Below are 8,197 nucleotides of genomic sequence, written 5' to 3'. Positions count from 1 at the left end.
CTGAGCCGAAGCCAGACACTCAACCTACTGAGCCACCCAGGCACCCTACATACCAGGGTATTTGTTATGCTCTGGATAAAACATGTTCCCTTGGAACTTCTCTGTGATTACAGTGCTGTGTGAGTGTGACAGCTGCCATCCTAGAGACATGCACAAGTACTACTGGAACACTTGTGGAGGTCACCTTTTCTAGATGAGAAAATTTGGGTTGGTTTCTAGAGAAGATGGCACATGGGCTGAAAGGTGAATAGGAGCAAGCCATGGAAAGGCAGGGAGTTCAGAGAGGACCTTACATGCATGGGAGCAGCTGGCTCAAAAGCAGAGAGGCACAACTGAGTGATACCTTAGCCAGTGACACGTGGTTCAGGAGAATATAGAGCGAGAGTCGTGTGAGGTGAGAGAAAAGGTTAGGATAGAATGTTGCATTCCAAGCTAATTTGGCACTTTTTCCTAAAAGCTCTCCAAAATTGTGTGAAGGGTTTTAACCATGGGATTGGGGTGATCAGATCTGCTTTTTGAATGACAGGGCCAATAAGACTACGGCAAATGGATTGAGGGTGGGGTGCCCCACTGTGGTCTGGGATCAAGATAGAAATGATTGCCGTAATCCAGTCAAGAAGCGAAGAAGTCCTGTACTAGACTGTTAAATATTTCCCAAAGACATAAAAACAAATCTCTTACACAATCCTGGGCCAGATGCTTTAAACAGTTATTTAGAGAAAAGCAGATAATATCTGCTTGCAGGCAGGGCTAGTTATTTTTTTTCTTTCTTATTTAAAAAATAAAATAACCCATCAATGCAGTTTCAAACCCATATGATATGTTAGAACTCCTGAAGAAAAAACAACAGATAGCAGCCATTAAATCACCCATGCTTACCAATAGTCTACTCCCTTTTCAGGCAACTCTGTGCAGATTAATCAGAACCAAACCCATAAATTTTAATTGTAACATATGTTCTGTCATCTGCCAGTGTATTTTCAAGTCTGCGCAGGTATAACCATATGCTACGATGAACAAATGAGCTGGAAAGATCAAAGTTATTTGATCTGGTTCCATGATTTAGAATTTCCAAATCAACACGAAGAGAAAATAGCAGGCATCAAACATCCATCTATGCTCGCACCAGGTCATACACTGTAATTCTATCCAAGTACAAGTTTCCATGGTAAACAGGGCAAGACTTGCCAACACTTCACAGGTTTCCAAAAAGCAGCTATGTCCCTCTTGGGAGAACTTTGTAACTGGAAAAGAAAATCTTCACGGATGAAATCTCCAGCAAAATAAAGTCACAGACTATATTTCTGCAGCAGGCCGTTTGCCAAATGTCTCATCAACAAGTATGGGGCTGGCAGTGACCCGTCCTATGGTAGAGGTGATAAAATGCTCCCGCCAAACCTTGTTTTCATTTGCTCACAGCTTCCTAGGGGGAAAAAAAAATCTTACTTTGAGTTGGAATTTTCCATGTTTCATCCCAGTCCAAAGGTGACTTTAAAAAAAAATTTTTTTTTTTTTTTTTTTTAGAAAGTTGAATTAAAATCAAGTGACATTTGTAAAGTTTAGTCATTTGGGGAGCTATGTGTACACAAAGATCTCACTGGGTAACACCAAAAAATTACATTTTCCTTTTCCTTGTGACTTTTAGAAGAATAACTCTTTTTGGTTGTTTCTTTTGAAAGGATTTAACCCTAAGTTACAGGGAGAGGAGACCAACCATTTTTGCAATTTACTCAAACAGATTTTTGCCCATGAAGACCTAATAAAATAAGACTTTGCATGTTAAATCCACTAATAGTTTAACAAAAACTTAGAATGTCCTCACAGGTATTTGATAGAAAAAATATTTAAAAATAATGAGTTTAATTCAATTAAATTCAACAAATCTACAAAGTACCAGGTACTAAGTGAGTGCTCTGTGTTATAGGTATATAAAGATGATAAGGTGATTCCTGTCTTCAAGGATGTATTATTTGGTGGTGGAGATAAGAGTCACAAAAATGGCACTAATTAAAGGCAGAATACAATAAGTGTTAAAGCAGAGGTTTAAGCAAAGTGATGTGGAACCACAGAAATGGGAGAAGTTAATGTTGATGGGGTGGTGGGAATAGTTTATTCTGGGTTTTGAAGGATTGAGGGTGGTAAAGATCAGTGAGCTGGGAAGGACATTCCAGACCAGAGACTTGTGTGAACACGGCCACTGAGGTCAGAAGTGGGACTAGTCAAGGTGGCTGGAGCGTTGGATATGACAGAGAAAGGAATAGAAAATACATATGGAGAATACATATGGAGAACTTGAGAAGGTAGCCTCAGAGTTTCTCAATGGGTAATCCATTGGTATTTTGGGGTGCAAGCTTCTTTGTCATCTCAGGGAGTGTCTATCCCTAGTCCCAGCCTTCTCAAAGCCAGTAGTGGTCCCTGTCATGTTGACCACTGGAAAGACCCCCCCCCCCCCCCCCCCACACACAACATTTTCAAATACCCCCTGGGGGAGGCAGGATCACTTCTGTTGAGAATGGCTCTAGGGGGAATGTGGGCAACCAAGTTGGGGCAGTCTTTACTTCTGTAGGTGCTAGGGGCCTACTAAATGGTTCTGACCAGAGCGAGGGCATGATCAGACTTGGGATTCAGGACAATGATTTCTGGATATTGAATCAGAGGAGGGAAAAATTGGGAAGCAGGATAATTCAGTCTATTGCCATCGTTTAGGCAACAGTCAATGCGGGCTCAAATTAGACAGTTTCATCACTTTTATGCCTGAAAACATTAATAGACATTATTATTATTATTTTTTTTTTAGCTATTCCTCTTGACTCTGAAACCCCATAGCCCTGCAATGCGAACTCTGTGTGCTGTGGCTGCTTCCCTGTGTTTTTCTTTCCCCAAATTAATATCATATGGCAAATTCAGTGTTATAAAAACAAGATTTTTAAAGGGTGATCATAACACCCTTTCTACAACATACTTTCTAATTATAGCATAAACACATGGGGTATGGAAAGCTCTATTTAAAAAACAAGACAAAAAGAATGCTGTTTCTCTGTTTCATTTTAGATAGTGTTTGGATTCCTTTACTTCTTGACTGTTTTTTTTCCCCTTAATTTTTTTTTTTTTTTTAAAGAAGACTCTGTTGACAGTAGATTGAATAGTTTTGAATCCCAGATGTCAGTGCAGTGGAAACTCAAAGTGGATGGGCAGATGGAGTCTGTCAGAAGCGCGCTCGTTGCCAAAACAGAAGACAGTGCCCAAGGCAAGGGAGGCAAGGAGGTGGTGCCCCTACCCTGCTGTGTGCGGGGAATCCTCGCGACTGGCGGCGCGGGGTGGAGAGCACCAGTCTGAGCGCCGTCAGAAGGATGTCCTGACAACACAGCAGCTGTGATCGCGTCTTGTAATGTGTCCTCCTCTCCCAACTGCTGAGATGCTGCTGCCTTCTGGTTTTCTCAGGGAACTTTGGGAGGGACTCCACTGACTGAAGTTCAACCACAGATATGTTATGCTTAAATTTTCCCTAAGAAAACCCTTTTCAGGAAACTTTCAGGTGGCTTTTCATTTGAAACAAGATGGGATCTCCAGCACATTAAGCAGCCGAAAAGCTGTACCACGTCTCCGCAGAGGCCCAAAGACGAGATCACGAATTTGAATCTGATCCTCTTCATTAGTGAGACGTGCACTCTCCAGACCTCAGTTTTGTAACCTAAGGTTCCTGTTGAGGAGCTCCCAAACCGGCTTGGGCCCCTCCTCAGACTTTCTGGGGCTACAGCCCCTTGGGGTTCCCTCGTGCAAAATTGCTAATTTTACTATTCATTGAGGAATATACTGAGAACATAATGACAACAGTGTTATTGATTTTCCTGTTACTTTGTATGTTATAAAGTGTTTATATATATATTGGCTTATTAAATCCTCTGAAACTCAGAGGATTAAGGGACTTACTCAAGGGCATGGAATGGAAAATCCAGAACTCAAGTCCAGGTCTTTTGACTCCCAAGTCCATGCTGTTCCCTCTACAGTGTGCTCTTCACTGACCAGCACTTGGATCCCCTGCACTGGCAGTGAGGGGAGCCAGAACTTCTGAGCAGTAAGACCTCCCATTTCTCACCGAGGTTCTGCTGCTTTGAATCATGAGCATCGGTCGCATTGGCGGTTTCCAGCACCGTCTTTTAGGAGCCGCTGTCGATGGCACCTGCTTTTGTGGCTCATGGCCCTCAGTGACAGGGAAGGCCTGTGGGCCCAGCTCTTGGTGACCGTTCCTCTCTGTATTGTTGCATGCAGTGACTCTGTGCTGGGCATGAGAACTCCCAGCTGCTTCTGTCAACGGTTTCTGGAAGGTCCTCTGGGTCGTTCCCGAGGCTCTGGCTTCCTGGAGTGACTCCTTGGCAAGGAGACGGCACAGCATCACAACCCCAGCACCACCTCCAAGGGCACAGCTCCGTTGCTCTACAGCCCTGACTGGAGTGTCATCAAACAGGCCCCCAACGGGACTTCCAGAGCAAGACTTTGTAAGGGCGCACGGCCTGGTTCTGTGCGCTGCTTGGGTTCTGCTGGGCTGTGACACAGATCTGGGCCCGCCGAGTATCCATTGCTTCAGAGTGAGTGCCTTGACGCCTTTCTCCCTGAGGTCGCCTGTGTGGCCCATAGCATTTCTCCGCCTCTGCTCTTCCTTTCCTTATTGTGCATTCGTGTGAGACAAGTTCCAGAAGCTGCCCTAGGTGTCTCCACGTTCTCAAGCTCTCATGGTTTTCTAACCCTGGATTATGGAGAAACTCAAACATAGTCTCCATAACTACTTAGCGGTAATAATAATAAGGTAAGATTTATTTAGGGCTTATCATGTGCCCATCCCCATCCTAAGGGTTTTCTATTAACTTTTAAAATCCTCAGAGCACACCCCTGAGGAAAGCCGTATTATAAACCCATTTTACAAACAAGGGAAAGGAGGCTTGGGAGGTTGAAAAACCTGTTCAGGACATAATGAATGAGAGATCTGTCTTTTGGTGCTTTCTGAATTCCAGAAGTTTCTAGTGGATTAGAAGTCTATATAATATTCAAAAATTCGAGTGCGTATCTTTTCTCTTCTTGGAGAATGCCACATTTTCCCTGAGGGTAGGCTTATTTAAGCCTCATGCGGTCTGGGAAGAGCTAAGACTTCTGTGGCAGACTCTTCCTTTCTTGCCCAACATCCATCTATTCCTTGTTTTTTCTTGCTGAAGCATCTGGTTTTGTTCAGGTGGCTGTGTGCCCCACGGGATTGGATCTCCACTGCCCTCATTCAACCATAGCCATGCCGTTCTCCTTTGCATATTCAGTATAGGGGCAGTCTTGGATGAGCTGGGGGATCTTTGGGGAGCTTCCAGACCAGATCGTCCTCTCTGAGTGAAGATATAGTCACATGAAGAGAAAATGCTTTTGCCCTCATTCTTCCCTTCTTGCTTTGGAGAATGTTGAGTGAGGAGGTGATATTTAGGGCTCTAGAACCTTGTGGCCATGAGATTACAAGCTTGAGGATAGGAACCAATATCCTGCAGATGACAAAATGGGATAATAAAAAAAAAGTCGGGGTCTTTTTTAATGACATGGAGCCCTCAAATTAACCCCGGTTAACTAACTAACCCCGGGATCACTTCTGAATTTCTCAGGAAGTTGACAATAAACATCCTTACGCTTATGCCAATACTATATACATAATGTGAGGAAATATGTGCCAGTCCACAAATTCTCACTGCTCTGCAAAGAGATAAGAACAGAAATTTGAGAATAAGGTTTAGATACCTCTGTAGTACTTTGATAATTGTTTTAAACCAGTGACGGTAGATTTGTCTCAGTGAACAAAATATCGATTAATACAAGATGGATTGGGAATTAAAATGACAATGCTACCACTATAGATATTTTAGTTGCGAATTTAGTTGATTCTTTTTTTACTTACTATCAGCTATGAGTATTTGTAACTTACAGGCATCATAAGAAAAGAAGGTTGCGTCCACGTAACTGATACCTCTCAAATTTAAACAGATTTATTGTGTCGCACGGGGCAGACCTAGACATAGCAGGCCTTCTGCTTAGAGGCTGTTTCGGTAAGTTACATAAGATGGGTCTTTCTATCTGATCTGATTCTCCTGCTGTTGTCATGCTTTGAGGGAAGGCCAGACCACTTGGGGTAAGCAGGGTGGCCCAGACCAGTCGCTTCTTAAATGTAGCAGAAGTGTGAAGTTGGCAACATTCAGCTCAGTGCTGTCTCTCATGGTCCTTCAAGAGCCCCTTCCACTCAGTCAGCCTGCTGTTCCTCCTCTTCTCTCCCTTAGTCTTGGATTTGCTCTCAGCCTGACACCAGTTAACCTTTAGTAAGGTTTTAGCAAATAAATTTCCATAAGGCCGCTTAAGATACTGTATGTTTAGGAAAATCACTAACTCCTCTGAGGTCTCCCTTTCCTTGTTTATAACATGAAGATAATGTGACACTCCATTGTATAAATAATAATAATAACCTAACGTATACCGTGCCCTTACTGTGTGCTTAGTACAACTTGACATTGTCCGTAGGTATTACCACAATTACTTCTCTTAACGTTACGATGTACATGTTACAGTTTTATCTCTGCATGTTACAGTTTTATCTCTGTCATGTGAATGAGGAGACCGACAGGGTTACCCAGCTAGTAAAAGAGGCAGGATTTGATCTGGGACGTGACTACGGGAGCCCTTCTGGTTGACCGTCATGCTGGTGCTCCTCATTGTAAATGTAAGAAACCATCAATATTATGTGATGGAAAAACTCTGCATCAAAAACTCGCTTATTTAGTCATTTGTCTCTCCTAACCACCTTTTCATATCATTGTGTGCTAACATGGTTAAATGTGTAGCAATGAGCCATTTCCGAGCACACACACACACACACACACACACACACACGTACACACAAAAGTGAATCAGCTGGAACATCTGGTTTCTGGTTGGTTTTCCTGTTCAGGAGTTTCCTAAAAGTAAACTTAATTATAGTGTTAATATTAGTAGATTAGAACATGTGACTAGCTTGGAGTATATTGCCAATTGGACCAGCCCTTTTCAGGTGGATCACTCAGCAGCCAGAGGCAGTGGAAAGATGTACTTCATTCCTTGGTAATCAGCTTGTTTGATAGGAGGCAGGACCAAGTCCAGGAAACAGACAAGACCAGAGTAAGAAGAGTTGGTCTCCAGGGCTGGCTCCCTTAACCACCTGGCCAAGTGATGTTGCACAAGTCACTTAACCCTTCCAAGTGCCTGCTTTCTTTGTGCAGAGGCTCAAATGAAAGAATAAAGGAATTGTTGAATCACTGGGTTGTATACCTGAAACTAATTTAACATCATATGTTCATTAACTGGAATTAAAAAAATTAAAAATAGGGATAGAGGCACAAATTGCTTATAAGCAAGAAGCATCAAGCTTTGTGAACATAATTTTTGTATTTTGTATTTATATGAGTGCCTAACCTCTGACATTGACACTCGTATATTTTGAAGAAATAGCATGCTTTAGGGGCACCTGGGTGGCTCAGTTGGTTACACGTCCAACTTTGACTCAGGTCATGATCTCATGGTTTGTGAGTTCGAGCCCCCCGTCGGGCTCTGTGCTGATAGCTCACAGCCTGGAGCCTGCTTCAGATTCTGTGTGTGTGTCTCTCTCTCTGCCCCTCCCCTGCTTGTACTCTGTCTCTCTCTTTCTCACAAACAAAATAAACATTAAAAAATTAAAAAAAAAAAAGTAGCACGCTTTAGTGAAAATTCTGCTGTCTCCGGGACAAGCAGACCCAGTCCTCGTTCTGGTCTTACTCCATCTCCAGCCCTGCTGCAGCGGTGTTTTCTTACATGGAAGATGAAAAATGTGTGTGGCAGGAGGGTTTCTATATGCTCTCTGGCCATTTGATCGTGAAAAACATATTTGATCCTGTGCCATTTGATCATCAAAAACACTGAGAAGGGCGCCTGGGTGGCTCAGTCGGTTAAGCGTCTGACTTTGGCTCAGGTCATGATCACGCGGTTCATGTCAAGCCCTGTGTAAGGCTCTGTGCTCACAGCTCAGACCTAACGCCTGCTTCATATTCTGTGTCTCCTTCTCCCCCTCCCCCACTCATGCTCTGTCCCTCCCTCTCTCTCAAAGATAAATAAACATTAAAAAAAACACCACTGGGATATCTTCTTCAAGTATTTTTTTTAATGGATTTCT

This window comes from Panthera pardus, unplaced genomic scaffold (genome assembly GCF_024362965.1).
Source record: "Panthera pardus isolate Hobbes unplaced genomic scaffold, ASM2436296v1 HiC_scaffold_21, whole genome shotgun sequence".
Taxonomy (NCBI): Eukaryota; Metazoa; Chordata; class Mammalia; order Carnivora; family Felidae; genus Panthera; species Panthera pardus.
The sequence above is the reverse complement of the archived record's forward strand: the minus strand, read 5'-3'. Positions refer to the sequence as shown.